The sequence below is a fragment of the Taudactylus pleione genome, unplaced genomic scaffold (genome assembly GCF_031769625.1).
Source record: "Taudactylus pleione unplaced genomic scaffold, aTauple2 ptg000711l, whole genome shotgun sequence".
Classification (NCBI taxonomy): domain Eukaryota; kingdom Metazoa; phylum Chordata; class Amphibia; order Anura; family Myobatrachidae; genus Taudactylus; species Taudactylus pleione.
The window spans coordinates 12,300,277-12,315,569 of NW_028285113.1; the positions used below are offsets into that span (position 1 = coordinate 12,300,277).

The 15,293-nt window shown below is 41.4% G+C and overlaps 1 protein-coding gene across 3 annotated transcripts in view; it reads right to left on the reverse strand.

Annotated features, from left to right (window-relative positions):
- The window catches only part of SLN (sarcolipin), a 30,601-nt gene extending 18,858 nt beyond the window's left edge, over positions 1-11,743 (reverse strand). The window contains exon 1 of one of the 3 annotated variants that reach the window (XM_088456698.1): positions 11,656-11,743. The gene's annotated coding sequence lies outside the window, so the exon portion shown is untranslated. Of the gene's footprint in view, positions 1-10,009; positions 10,067-11,613 lie in introns of those variants that run through there. The other 2 variants (XM_088456699.1, XM_088456700.1) reach the window with 2 other exon arrangements.
- Between the last annotated feature and the right edge of the window lie 3,550 nt (positions 11,744-15,293).

Sequence of the window (15,293 nt, forward strand, 5' to 3'; positions counted from 1 at the left end):
AATTATAGCAATAAAACACTAAAGGGGCATATCCACTACACGATTAATGAACGATTGAATGATAACGACATTGTTATCGTTCAATCGTTCATTATACTGTGCAGTGGATATTGTGCCCACACTGAACGATATGTCGTTCAGTGCCGGCACTCTCCCTCATCCCCGAACCTGCACAACCTGTCGATATCGTCAGGCTGGACAGTAGGTTCAGGCGATGGCAGATGCCGACGACGACCAGGGTAGCACGCACTGCTGGTCGTTGCCAGCATATCCACTACATGATATTGTGGACGATGAACGATAACGATATTGTTATTGTTCAATAGTTCATTTATATCGTGTAGTGGATTTGCGTCTTAAGAGTAACTGTGCTATGCTTATATACCTAAATTGTGCATACAACTGACAATAACAGAACACTGAGAGTAATTGTGCTGTGCTAGTATACCTAAATTGTGCAAACAACTAATAATAACAGAACACTGAGCATAATTAATGCTGTGCTTGTATACCTAAATTGTGCATACAGCTAACAATAACAGAACACTGAGAGTGGCCATAAGCAAAGTGTAGGAAGCTGATAGTGGGCATAAGCAAAGTGTAGGAGGCTGTTAGTGGCCATAAGCAAAGTGTAGGAGGCTGTTAGTGGCCATAAGCAAAGTGTAGGAGGCCATTAGTGGGCATAAGCAAAGTATAGGAGGCTGTTAGTGGGCATAAGCAAAGTATAGGAGGTTGATAGTGGCAATTATCAAAGTATAGGAGGCTGATAGTGGAAATAAACAAAGTGTAGGAGGCTGATAGTGGCCATAAACAAAGTGTAGGAGGCTGATAGTGGTCATAAACAAAGTGTAGGAGGCTGTTAGTGGGCATAAGCAAAGTGTAGGAGGCTGTCAGTGGCCATAAACAAAGTATAGGAGGCTGATAGTGGGCATAAGCAAAGTGTAGGAGGCTGTTAGTGGGCATAAGCAAAGTGTAGGAGGCTGATAGTGGTCATAAGCAAAGTATAGGAGGCTGATAGTGGCCATAAACAAAGTGAAGGAGGCTGATAGTGGCCATAAACAAAGTATAGGAGGCTGATAGTGGGCATAAGCAAAGTGTAGGAGTTTGTTAGTGGGCATAAGCAAAGTGTAGGAGTTTGTTAGTGGGCATAAGCAAAGTGTAGGAGGCTGTTAGTGGGCATAAGCAAAGTGTAGGAGTTTGTTAGTGGGCATAAGCAAAGTGTAGGAGGCTGTTAGTGGGCATAAGCAAAGTGTAGGAGGCTGATAGTGGTCATAAACAAAGTGTAGGAGGTCGATAGTGGGCATAAGCAAAGTGTAGGAGTTTGTTAGTGGGCATAAGCAAAGTGTAGGAGGCTGATAGTGGCCATAAACAAAGTGTAGGAGGTCGATAGTGGGCATAAGCAAAGTGTAGGAGTTTGTTAGTGGGCATAAGCAAAGTGTAGGAGGCTGATAGTGGGCATAAACAAAGTGTAGGAGGTCGATAGTGGGCATAAGCAAAGTGTAGGAGTTTGTTAGTGGGCATAAGCAAAGTGTAGGAGGCTGATAGTGGGCATAAGCAAAGTGTAGGAGTTTGTTAGTGGGCATAAGCAAAGTGTAGGAGGCTGATAGTGGTCATAAACAAAGTGTAGGAGGTCGATAGTGGGCATAAGCAAAGTGTAGGAGTTTGTTAGTGGGCATAAGCAAAGTGTAGGAGGCTGATAGTGGGCATAAGCAAAGTGTAGGAGTTTGTTAGTGGGCATAAGCAAAGTGTAGGAGGCTGTTAGTGGGCATAAGCAAAGTGTAGGAGCTTGTTAGTGGGCATAAGCAAAGTGTAGGAGGCTGTTAGTGGGCATAAGCAAAGTGTAGGAGTTTGTTAGTGGGCATAAGCAAAGTGTAGGAGGCTGATAGTGGGCATAAGCAAAGTGTAGGAGTTTGTTAGTGGGCATAAGCAAAGTGTAGGAGGCTGATAGTGGGCATAAGCAAAGTGTAGGAGTTTGTTAGTGGGCATAAGCAAAGTGTAGGAGGCTGATAGTGGGCATAAGCAAAGTGTAGGAGTTTGTTAGTGGGCATAAGCAAAGTGTAGGAGGCTGATAGTGGTCATAAACAAAGTGTAGGAGGTCAATAGTGGGCATAAGCAAAGTGTAGGAGTTTGTTAGTGGGTATAAGCAAAGTGTAGGAGGCTGATAGTGGGCATAAGCAAAGTGTAGGAGTTTGTTAGTGGGCATAAGCAAAGTGTAGGAGGCTGTTAGTGGGCATAAGCAAAGTGTAGGAGTTTGTTAGTGGGCATAAGCAAAGTGTAGGAGGCTGTTAGTGGGCATAAGCAAAGTGTAGGAGTTTGTTAGTGGGCATAAGCAAAGTGTAGGAGGCTGATAGTGGGCATAAGCAAAGTGTAGGAGTTTGTTAGTGGGCATAAGCAAAGTGTAGGAGGCTGATAGTGGGCATAAGCAAAGTGTAGGAGTTTGTTAGTGGGCATAAGCAAAGTGTAGGAGGCTGATAGTGGGCATAAGCAAAGTGTAGGAGTTTGTTAGTGGGCATAAGCAAAGTGTAGGAGGCTGATAGTGGGCATAAGCAAAGTGTAGGAGTTTGTTAGTGGGCATAAGCAAAGTGTAGGAGGCTGATAGTGGGCATAAGCAAAGTGTAGGAGTTTGTTAGTGGGCATAAGCAAAGTGTAGGAGGCTGATAGTGGGAAGAAGCAAAGTGTAGGAGTTTGTTAGTGGGCATAAGCAAAGTGTAGGAGGCTGATAGTGGGCATAAGCAAAGTGTAGGAGTTTGTTAGTGGGCATAAGCAAAGTGTAGGAGGCTGTTAGTGGGCATAAGCAAAGTGTAGGAGCTTGTTAGTGGGCATAAGCAAAGTGTAGGAGGCTGTTAGTGGGCATAAGCAAAGTGTAGGAGTTTGTTAGTGGGCATAAGCAAAGTGTAGGAGGCTGATAGTGGGCATAAGCAAAGTGTAGGAGTTTGTTAGTGGGCATAAGCAAAGTGTAGGAGGCTGATAGTGGGCATAAGCAAAGTGTAGGAGTTTGTTAGTGGGCATAAGCAAAGTGTAGGAGGCTGATAGTGGGCATAAGCAAAGTGTAGGAGTTTGTTAGTGGGCATAAGCAAAGTGTAGGAGGCTGATAGTGGTCATAAACAAAGTGTAGGAGGTCAATAGTGGGCATAAGCAAAGTGTAGGAGTTTGTTAGTGGGTATAAGCAAAGTGTAGGAGGCTGATAGTGGGCATAAGCAAAGTGTAGGAGTTTGTTAGTGGGCATAAGCAAAGTGTAGGAGGCTGTTAGTGGGCATAAGCAAAGTGTAGGAGTTTGTTAGTGGGCATAAGCAAAGTGTAGGAGGCTGTTAGTGGGCATAAGCAAAGTGTAGGAGTTTGTTAGTGGGCATAAGCAAAGTGTAGGAGGCTGATAGTGGGCATAAGCAAAGTGTAGGAGTTTGTTAGTGGGCATAAGCAAAGTGTAGGAGGCTGATAGTGAGCATAAGCAAAGTGTAGGAGTTTGTTAGTGGGCATAAGCAAAGTGTAGGAGGCTGATAGTGGGCATAAGCAAAGTGTAGGAGTTTGTTAGTGGGCATAAGCAAAGTGTAGGAGGCTGATAGTGGGCATAAGCAAAGTGTAGGAGTTTGTTAGTGGGCATAAGCAAAGTGTAGGAGGCTGATAGTGGGCATAAGCAAAGTGTAGGAGTTTGTTAGTGGGCATAAGCAAAGTGTAGGAGGCTGATAGTGGGCATAAGCAAAGTGTAGGAGTTTGTTAGTGGGCATAAGCAAAGTGTAGGAGGCTGATAGTGGGCATAAGCAAAGTGTAGGAGTTTGTTAGTGGGCATAAGCAAAGTGTAGGAGGCTGATAGTGGGCATAAGCAAAGTGTAGGAGTTTGTTAGTGGGCATAAGCAAAGTGTAGGAGGCTGATAGTGGGAAGAAGCAAAGTGTAGGAGTTTGTTAGTGGGCATAAGCAAAGTGTAGGAGGCTGATAGTTGGCATAAGCAAAGTGTAGGAGTTTGTTAGTGGGCATAAGCAAAGTGTAGGAGGCTGATAGTGGGCATAAGCAAAGTGTAGGAGTTTGTTAGTGGGCATAAGCAAAGTGTAGGAGGCTGATAGTGGGCATAAGCAAAGTGTAGGAGTTTGTTAGTGGGCATAAGCAAAGTGTAGGAGGCTGATAGTGGGCATAAGCAAAGTGTAGGAGTTTGTTAGTGGGCATAAGCAAAGTGTAGGAGGCTGATAGTGGGAAGAAGCAAAGTGTAGGAGTTTGTTAGTTGGCATAAGCAAAGTGTAGGAGGCTGATAGTGGGCATAAGCAAAGTGTAGGAGGCTGATAGTGGGAAGAAGCAACTTATAGGAGTCTTAAAAGATGCCACATGGTTGAATTTTACAACATTTATGAAGCAAAAATTATATCAATTGTATTTCAGAAAATAAAAGTGTTTAGAGTGTTATGGGGTAAATTTAAATGTCTCTATTGTGATTTATTAGTGTGTGAAGCAAAATATTGAGAAAAACAACATTTGCAACCCCCACATCAATAAACCCAATTCTCTGCTTTTTACAGAAAATGACAAGAAAAATAAAGTGACTTTATTGCGCATATTTTCAAATGTAAAAAGTTTAAATACATTATTATTATTATTATTATTATTATTATTATTATTATTATTATTATTATTATTATTATTATTATTTATTATTATTATTATTCATCAGGAGGGGAGGGGTGTCTCACTGTGGGCCTGATCAGAGATGGACACTATAGTACAGCTGCTGTATCTTTGGTTATTTAGGATACCCGTGAAAATCACGATGCCAGGACCAGTGAAGCTGCGTCGCTTTGGCACTCCCAGCAAACAGGGCCGACGTGACCCCATTTTTTGGAACGCTCCGTGTCGCTGCCCCCAAACATCCCCAACGTGTCAGTCATGTGACTGACTTCACAGAAACAGACCTGCACATGCTCAGTGAGGCTCCTGCGTACATCTGCAAAAATCAGGAGACATACGTAAATATGAAATTTGTGCAATTCTCCGGCCTGATTCAGGGATGGACGCAGTAGGACGGCATCTACTGTGCTAAAATAAAGTAATGCTGCAGGAGACGTCTTGTGTAAATAGAGGCCTCCTGCTGGCTCTGGAGATCCAGTGCTGCGTCCAAACACGCAGAATCGAATCACTTGCAAGAACATCGGCCATCTGAGTAACCCTGGGGGTTACTCAGGATGGCCGGGCTGTTCTCACTTCCGAGGCCAGTAAATCTGCATCAGAAGACGCGGACACTGGCCTCCGCACTCCAAGAAAATGGAGCCGTCACGTCCTGGTTTTCGAGAATGCAGCCCAGCGCCGCCCCATCCACGCCCCCCAAATGGCCGCAGCCTGACAATTACGCTGCGGTTTACGGGCACTGTGACCGTAGTGGCAGAAAGAAACCTGCACCTGCGCAATACTGATCCTGCACATGTGCAGATCTCTAACCATCGGAGATGTACGAAACCATGGGGTTTACATAAATCTCTGAATTAGGCCCATGGTTACAAAGCTATCACCTACTCTGTAAGTGGGGAATAAAAGCTCCAATTTCTCCTTTTGAAATCTGCGTTGTTATCACAATTTTCTAATTGAAGAGCAAAAATTTGCAGACATGGTTTTTGGCCACGGTAAAAAGTCGCGTAACCTAGTTTACAGCTAATGGAATCTGCCCCTAGAGCTATGTTTAAGATGTATGTGTAATACATATATTTACTTCATTATAATTAATTAATTCTAAGCACAATTGTGACTAAAGAGAGGATTTTGCGCCTGCTTCAGCGGTGGACGTAGAATCGATCCTGCACGCATGCGGCTGATTTAAGTCTGCACCAGGTCCTTGTCGCACTGCGCATTCGTGTCCCGTTACCACTGGTAGACGCAGAGCGTATTTGGATGCAGAGAGAGGCAGTTTCAGTAGGCGTTTCTGGTTGGTGACAGGGGAGGTGACTAGACAGACTCGGAGAAGTCGTGACCAGCGACTGTGGCTCTTGGCGCAGTTGCACTGATTTCGGTGGCCATGTTCAGATTAGGGATGTGCAGGCTCGAATAGGTTTTAATTTTCCCGCCAAGTTCGTATTTTTCCCGCCAAAAACGGGTCTCGGGAAGATGCAAAACGTCATCTTTCATGGACAAGCATCATCATTCCTGGACAAAAGTCCATGGAAGATGATGTTTGTGTATTAAAAATGATGTTTTGCCTCTTTCTGAGACCCGTTTTTTGGCGGGAAAAATCCGAACTTGGCGGGAAAATTCGAACCTATCCGAGCCTGCACATCCCTAGTTCAGATAGGCATTCTATGTCTCCATAGGGCTAATGCAATGTTTAATAGTGCATTTTAATATGCCGCAGCCGAGCGGCTTCTCTGTACAAATGCCTTCGGCTGCAGCGTTGGTATAAAGATGTAGTCGGACTGAGGATAAATACGCAGCAATACCTCTCAGTCAGACCCTCTATCTTTTTAAGTGTGATATAAAATAATCTACAGTATTTTACACTTAAAAACAAGCCTTGCATCCAGCTGTAAATTACCTCTCCCCACCAATTGTCACTAACAGACATGTGAATTATTAATACTGATTATTTAGTATACTGTAATGTGTGTTGCAGTTAGGTCCATCTCATATAAATTAAAGTTATTTTGAGGGAATTCACCGGAACACTTACATTTTCTGAGGGTACCCGCAAAATCTAAGCATCCCCAGGATGTATGTAGGAGGCACTGCAGAAGATATTGGAGAGGTCTGCTGTGGTTCCCCAATTTCCAATCGCAATAGCAGAGATTTACTAAGCTTCCAATGCAAAGCATTCTGGAGCTTGCCCCTAGTACTGTAACTAATGCTATCTTCAGATAGAGTTAGCTCATAGTAAACTATGGGTTACTCTAACACATTTTTACTTTCGACTTACTTCCTGTCAGCCCCCAATGACGCATGCACAGCCCCACTGCTGCGCTTAGTCATTAGACTGTCCAGGTCCAACAGCAGAAGCAAAGGGATATCATAAACTATCAGTCTGCTTCCAGCTCATAACTGGGACAGGCTCTAAGCGGAGCCCGTGTCAAGCAAAAGAATCATGCTAGATTCCCGCAAATATATTAACTTTTGCTTTGCGAATTTAGTCGTTATTATCATAAACACACCACATAGAAATTGCAGGATATGATAAGTAGGTTCCACATAGGGCCATATTCAATTTGAGGCGAAAATCCGTAATTTTCGCCTATTGTCATTATCCCCGCATTCAATTACAAAGACTTTTAGCCAGTGCGAAAAGTCTTTGTAAAAAAACAGGGATAAGTTTTCACCATCCTTTAGCTGGCGAAAAAAAGTGCAGAATTGGGGTTTAGGGGTGAAGGCTTAAAAAAAATAGCCTGTACCCCTAGGAATGCCCCCTAAAAACAATGTGTGTAAAAAAAAAGTTAAAAAAAATAATAGGGACACCCCAAAAAAATATTTTAAATTTTGGTTTTTAAATAAACAAAATAGGGAAAACACTTGTAAAATAGATACATTCAATCCAGAGGGGTTCCAAAGTATGCGGCAGGTGTTTTCTTCATTGTGGGTAGTAGCGGCAGGTGCATTTTTTAAGAATTTTTAAAAATCATTTTAGGGACTTAAAAATATGCTTGCACCCATTTTCATGTACCCCAAATTTGATGGGCATAGTTACTTTTCCCCAAAAAAATTGTTATTTAAAAACCCAGCTTCTGCATCACCTTCTTCAAAGCTGCATTTATGTAACTGCCACGGCTATTTAATATGTGTATCTCATTAATATGTGTATCATTAATATGTGTATCTCATTAATATGTGTATCATTAATCTGTGTATCATATTATTCTGTTTATCTCATTAATATGAGGTGTATCTCATTAATCTGTGTATCTCATTAATCTGTATCTCATTATTATGTGTATCATTTATCTGTGTATCTCATTAATATGTGTATCTAATTAATCTGTGTATCTCATTAAATATGTCTATCATATTAATCTGTTTATCTCATTATGATACGTATCTCATTAATCTGTGTATTCCATTAAATATATGTATCTAATTAATCTGTGTATCTCATTAATGTCTATCATATTAATCTGTTTATCTCATTACAATACTTATCTATCTCATTAATCTGTGTATTCCATTAATCTTTGTATCTCATTAATATGTGTATCTCATTAATATTTGTATGTCAGTAATATATGTATCATATTAATCTGTTTATCTCATTAATTTGTGTATTTCAATAATCTGTGTATTTCATTAATATGTGTATCATATTAATTTGTGTATGTCAATAATATAAGTATCTCCTTAATATCATTAAAAACGTATTTCATTAATCTGTGTATTCCATTAATATATGTATCTAATTAATCTGTGTATCTCATTAATATGTCTATCTCATTACGATAGTATCTCATTTATCTGTGTATTCCATTAATCTGTGTATCTCATTAATATTTGTATGTCAGTAATGTATGTATCATATTAATATGTTTATCTCATTAATTTGTGTATCTCATTAATCTGTGTATTTCATTAATATGTGTATCATATTAATCTGTTTATGTCAATAATATAAGTATCTCCTTAATATATGTATCATATTAATCTGTTTATCTCATTAATATGTGTATCTAATTAAAGTGTGTATTATATTAATCTGTTTAACTGATTAATATGTGTATCTCATTAATTTGTGTAACATAGTAATTGCAGAACAGGGCTAATGAGCTGCGAGGAGTCACCAGCTGCAAGCAGAGAAGGAATTCTAGTCCCGTTAAGTGGCAAGCCTATGCAAATAGTCACAGGCAACACATGTCTATGTGGTAATCCTTTAGGAATAATGGAAAGGTCACACTTAGCGATCACATTATTTTTACAAATCTTCTGTACGCAACCTTAGCCCGTCAGTCTAATTTCCCTGCCACAGGCAGGTGCTCTCAGGCCAATTTGATTAATCAGTATATTTCTGAACTGTGGGAACAAAGTTACTTAAAACATTTAAGAAAATAAATAAATTTAAAAAAAAAAAACGCTAACATAACAACTTTACTACATACATTACAAACCACACTTTGGTTGGATTTGAGCACCCATTATTTTACCACAGACATCAGTGTTTCAGAGCCATGGATGTAATATGTACTGTATGTATTGTAACTTTCTACTTATCTGTTACCTGCAACTTTTAAATGACATGTACAATACACAACATACTGTACAAATATATAAATAATATATATGCTTATACAGTATAGTAATGGGGCATTCCCATAGGATAACTGTACCTAATGTGGTGGACGATATAGGGGTCAATCCTATTCTGTGCGATGATCTCGCCAGTGCGAGTCATCGTGGCAGTGGCCGCACTTTACGGCAGCCAGGATTCGCCAAATTTTGCTCGCTGCCCCATAGGTCTGCGAGCAAAATTTGCTGAATTCATTGTCGAGTCGGGCTGCAAAGGGTGCGATGTGCAGGTCCGTTGCCAGTGTTTTAACTAGGGATGTGCAGGCTCGGATAGGTTCGAGTTTGCACGTTGAGTTCGGATTTTTCCCTCCAAAAAAACGGAACTCAGAAAGAGGCTAAACGTCATCTTACATGGACGAACATCATCATTCCTGGACTTTTGTCCAGGAATGATGATGTTCGTCCATGTAAGATGACGTTTAGCCTCTTTCTGAGCTCCGTTTTTTTGGAAGGAAAAATCCGAACTCAACGTGCAAACTCGAACCTATACGAGCCTGCACATCCCTAGTTTTAACGCCGTTGCAACGGCACATCGCACGGAATAGGATTGACCCCATAGTCTCTATTTACAGTACTACATGAAAAGTGCCGTAATATATACTATAACTAAACTGAAACAACATATTTAAAAAAGACCAATACAGCCGAAAGTAACAAACAGATGTTTCCAGTATAGTACTTGTGCACTAAAATTTAAACATTGTCTCTGTAGACCCCCAATTAGTAGTGCAAGTATGAAGGAAATGGCAGTAATGTAAAAGTAAGAAATTATTTGCAGGAACTGACCGCTGATCAGAATTTTTCATAGAAGAGGCCAAAACATATTCAATTTTAGGGCTCTTCCTAAATCCTGAACCTGAGACATTCTGAAAATGATTAGAATATTTAACAGTGCGTGAAATAAGTAGTAAATTTGTTAACGTTTTATTAACAAATAATATGGAAAATAGTGTTACTATAATTGCAAAGTATACAAATGAGGCACTAAGAGGTACTGCTCAGCCCAAGTAATTACAGTATGTCCGACTCCCATGGGAAACCAAAGCTACAGACAGCCGTCATTAGTTTTTTAAAACTCTTTTTCTTAAGTAGCGGAATTAACCAGCTGTGATCTTTGTCTTGACATGAAACACGTGTAGTTTTGAGCCTCAATTGTAGAGATCCGACAATGGATGGATGAATGCCACAAACTATTAGGAATTGACGGTATTGAAAGACATGAACATAGAGCCAACATTACAGCAAGACTAAAACACCAAGGATCAGATCTCAGTCTGTTGGTTCTAAGGGTTACAATTACAAATGATTCCTGAGGCATCCACTGTCCTATGATAAAAATAACAAAACGCGTCTCCTTTGATGGTGGAGTCTTGGAAGTCCCATTTGCTGAATATAAAATTCATACAACACTACAGTGATTGACATCCTGTATATTTTGTGATGCTGTGAGTCCTACTTCATCAGCTGGTCTGTTCTACTTTCACAGTCTCTCCTAGTCATAACAATGTACAAAACGGCTTCTTTAATGTTTTACAGCCAAGGACAATATTAGTATAAGGCACCTACATAAAATATTTTGAATCTACTTGAATGCCTGACATCATATTACACGTATGTTTATACTTTTAAGTTTCTTTTTTTTTTTTTATACTATACCCTTTGTGTCTTATTTTAACCATCATTATGTGCCGGTATATTTTAAAGAGCTTATTCTCCATATCCCATCATAGTCTATGAAGCCTATTTACTAAACAAAGAGATAAAGTCTGAAATATTACAATAAATTGGCGCCTCAGGAGAGAAAGTACTCACACTAAGTAAAGCAATTTTCTTTTTGGTAAGATCTCAAAAAGAGACCTTCCCTACCTATTGCCCCTTCCTATTGAATATATTGTTATTATTACATACCTGTCTCAATAAAATAATAATTAAAACCCCTTAAATATTTATTCCCACCCGACCTTTTTTTTTTGGCTTTTATTTTTTACTTCTTTCTCTCTAGTATTTCTTAATTGTTACTCTATTGTTGTATTATACATTGCAGATTGTGTGCAAACTTATTGTTTTGCTTTTTTGCTTATTATTGCTTTTGATCTGTAATGCGAAAATGTATTCTTACAATAAAACTTTTACTAGCAAAAAAAAAAAAAGAACCCTTAATGGCTCATTGCTTGTTCTTCATTATACTAGATCCAACTTAATACGACAATTGCTTATAAAATGTTAGCAGAGAAACTACCCACAATCCTTTCTTCACGTCCAAGACCACACTTGCCCTGGACTCATGTCGCTTCACCTTACGGGTATCGCTCTTTCTGTGAAAAGGTTGATGAGCTCTTGGAGCCTGAACTGAACTAATACAAAAGTTTTAAAACAATCTGGACACTTACTGTACAAAGAGCTGAGAGGAAAGAGGAAGATGCATGTATTACCTGCTGTCCAGCTTTGGGAAGAGTGCAGGAGACCTGTTATCTGTATTGTTCCTCTTGGGGAAAATAATCTCTGTCCACTGGAATTTTAATCCTTGTGTTTGGACTGAAATAGTTGCAGGGAGGAGTTCATTGGAAGTGATGTCACATACAGAATATTAATATTGCAGAGTGTTTGGGCACGCAGCTGCACAAGAAATCATTTACAGCTCATGCCGTGTTATTTTGTGGACCTGCGCTTCAAACACTATTTTTAATTGGCAGCAATGCAGCTGTCATTCTGTTACTCCTGTACCCCTGTGTATGTCATTAAGCCATTCCTCTTTGTTACTGTCCAATAAAATATATGATCAAGTTTTACAGATAAGAACAGAGGGCATGGTGTCCAATTCATATGTATAGCGTACCAGGGCTTCAATGTCACCTGAGCACTTGACATGTAATAATTGGGACTTTGCCTCTATGTACTTCTTATACTTGACAACTTGTAATGTCATAGCAGGAATACCATGGGGCAGAGGGGGTGGCCCTCATTGACTGACGGATGAGGCTTTCATCAGTGCTGAAGATAGTCAGCCCAGCAGTGCACGGTGACAGTATAGAGCAGTGCTTCTCAAATCCAGTCCCCAGGAGACACTAGCAGTGCATGTTTTCCAGGTCACCTGACAGAATCGCAAGTGAAATAATTACTTTTATAATGTGTCAGTCAGTAATGAATGCACCTGTGCTCCAGCAGGGAGATATGGAAAACATGCACTGTCAGGAGGATTGGATTTTAGAAGTACGCTTATAGTGCAACCATGCCACTGCTTCATGGATGGCATTGGCCTTTATGATCTATTATAAAGAAGAGTTTACTACAAGGCTTCACTAGGATATTTAATTATATAACAAAGCTTCTAAATCATTATCGCTAGCTTCCGCCACATTCCCTTCCAGAGGAGCCAGATCATAAACGTGTAGGTGGTGCTGTGGCATCCTGGGCCCATTATTAGTGCTTGTTACTTGGGCCAATGTTGGTTACCGTCCCTTGAGCATGTCTAATCTACTTTAGGTAATACTAATAGTTATTTGTGTTGTGCATTGCAATTGGCTTGGGATGATGCGTTGTTGTTTATTTATACTGTAGCCTAAACACCAACCAGGTAATATTTCACTTTTTAAAAATATATAGTGCACTAATTACATAGGGACTGATTCATAGCATATTTGCTGACCTCCTCACAGCAGGGGGCGTGGTGTGGCAAAGGGGGCGGTGCAGGGGGCATGACTGTCACATCACCATGGCCCCACCCCCGCTTTAAAATGGTGAGTTTGCCGGCATTGTAAAGTGGGGGGCATGGCTACGATAACACGGTTCAGCCCGAATCGTCCACTTTACTCGTTGAGGGAAGGAGAAGGGGTAGCGACGGCCATTGTCCCAGAAAACGGGGGCGTGTCACTGGCCCAGGAGGTACGGATTTCATGGCCCTCTTGAGTAACCTGGGGTTTACTCAGATGGGCTATGTTCATGCTAGTAATCCGATGGCTGCGCCCTCAGACACAGTGGCGGATCACAGATGTCGACAGGAGGCATCTATTTACACAAGGCGCTTGTGTAATAGATGCCTCATGCTGGCTTCTTTGATTCGCTGCTGTGTCTAAGGATGCAGTCATTGGATCACTTGTGTGAACTTCGCCCATGGTGTATTAATGTTGTATGTGTGTGTCGGGATGGGGTGTATTAATATTGTGTGTAAAGGGTGTATTCATATTTGAGTTATATGTGGGTCACTGATGCTCTCTGTATTATATCATGTCCACTGTGACACTGTATTATATTGTGATCATTGTGACAATCTCCACATTATATGGTAGGTACTGCGGCACTCTCTAGTATATGGCGGTATAGGCTTTGTATGTGTGTGTCGGGGTGGCGGTAATACACCCCACCCCGACAAACACATACAACATTATTACACCAACATAGACAATATTAAAACATAGCATCCCCCAGAAAAAAAACAAATCTACCCCTCTCCTCCACCATATACCAACCCCCTTAGATAACACTATAATATTTTTCACACCACCAGTTACACTTATCTGCCCAGAGGGAGGATATGTCTCTCAGTGATGGACGGACTAGGCTCCTCTGCTCTGTGTTTGTGCACTGAGTAAGCGCCTCCAGCAGCCTGGGCTCCTCCCCCTTGCAGGCTGCGCGTGACATCACAGGGGAAAATGATCGGAACCTAGGAAGTGGGATAAGCTTCAGCTGTCCATGGAAGGGAGGAGCTCCATTGGGCATGGGCGAGGCTTCGTATGGCTGCGGGCTAAATGGACAGGGGTCTGGAGCTTCACTCTCCCATTGTTAATCAGGCCCTGATGGCAGCGTACCCCCCTCCCCCCACGCGCTTCCCATTAAGCCCTGCCCCCTCACAGAAAGGGGCGTGGCCACAATGCACTGGTACCCAACGGGAAATAACCTGATTCCCCGGCATCCCAGTCTTAGCCTGGGGATTTGTATCAACCTAAAGCTGCATGCGCACTAGACCAGTGGTCACCAACCTTGATTGGAGTGTGAGCTACTCAAGACAAATTACACCTCCTCAAAGGCTACTACAATTACAGAGAACAAAATCTGGCTAATAACCAAACAACTGAGGGTCATTTAATGAAAGTGAAAAAAATGTTTCATAGAAAACATCAATGAATTTAATTATTACAGTGATATCGTTGTAATTTGTAAATTGAGTTTAAGGACAGGCACATTTCACTGTTAATTACCGGCTAAGGAGGTACGTGCAGTAGAGGAGCAAAAGATATAGGCAGGGCTGCTGTGTGATTTTCCGGGAGGGCTGGGCAGAAGACACTCGCAGTGTTTGTCACGTATTGTGCCGGTCAACCGAGGCATAGACACCATGGGTGGAACCACGGGGAAGCATGTCAGGTGATCATAGCAGCTATGGCAATCACTTGACTCGTTCCACCCACGGCGTCGATGCCACAGGGGAGCACTCATCAGAGATCACTTCCACCTAGTGGTCTCCTAGCTGACTCAGCAGTACTGCAGCTAGGCAAGCTACTCTCCTAGTTGACACGTCAGTACTGCAGCTAGGCGAGCTACCAAAATTAAGACTGCAAGTTATCAGTAGCTTGCAAGCTACGGGTTGGAGACCCGGGTTGCACTAGACGATACTTATGAATGATATGGACGATAACGATATCGTTCAACGATATATCGTTCATATCGCCCAGTGTGTATGCAGTGAACGATCAACGATGTACGCTCCTTCGGTTCGTCAACGATATCCCCAGTCGGCTGAACATGCAGCTGAATCTGGGGATATCTTTAGAGATGCCATGCTGCCGAATGTAGCATGGCCCCATTCCCCCCCAGCATCATTCGTCGTGGCCGACATTGGCAAGTGTGTATACACCATACATGCCTACTCTTGAAAAAGCATTTCAGGGAGATTGTAAAAGAAACACCTATGAGCGCGGTGGTAAAGTGGGCGTGTACTGATATTGACTTAAATCCAAGTATCAATGAGCCCCAAAGCAGTTAGTAAGATCTATATGTTGATGAAAACATACTGATACATTACAGAAAATGCATGTAGCCATAGGGATTATTGTAAATCAAAAGTCAGTGGAGCGCT